Here is a 454-nt window from a genome sequence, read left to right on the forward strand (position 1 = left end):
GAACTTTTGCTAACTGATATTTGATGGATGTTTATTTAGTGCAGTCTGCTTGAACTTGCCCAGGCCTGACACCTCTGGCCCAGGCGTCAGGCCTGGGCAGGGGACCCCCAGACCCCTCCGATTGCTGGCTCTGCCCCTGGCCCAGGCCTGATGCCTCTGGCCCAGGATTCAGGCCTGGGCAGGGGACCCCCTTCTCCCCCCCATCTCTGGGTCTGCCCTTGCCCCGGCCTGATGCCTCAGCTAGAGGAGTCGACCCCCATCACCCTCCAATCGCCTGATCAGCCCCATGCCCAGGCCTGAGGCCTCCGGCAGAGGTGTCAGGCCTGGGCAGGGGACCATCAGCTCCCCGCGATCTCCCGCTCTGCCTCTGCCAGAGGCGTTAGGCCTGGGCAGGGGACTGCCAGCTCCCCGCGGTTGCAGGCTCCGCCCCTGCCCAGGCCTAACGCCTCTGGCC

Source organism: Myotis davidii, unplaced genomic scaffold (assembly GCF_000327345.1).
Source record: "Myotis davidii unplaced genomic scaffold, ASM32734v1 scaffold750, whole genome shotgun sequence".
NCBI lineage: Eukaryota > Metazoa > Chordata > Mammalia > Chiroptera > Vespertilionidae > Myotis > Myotis davidii.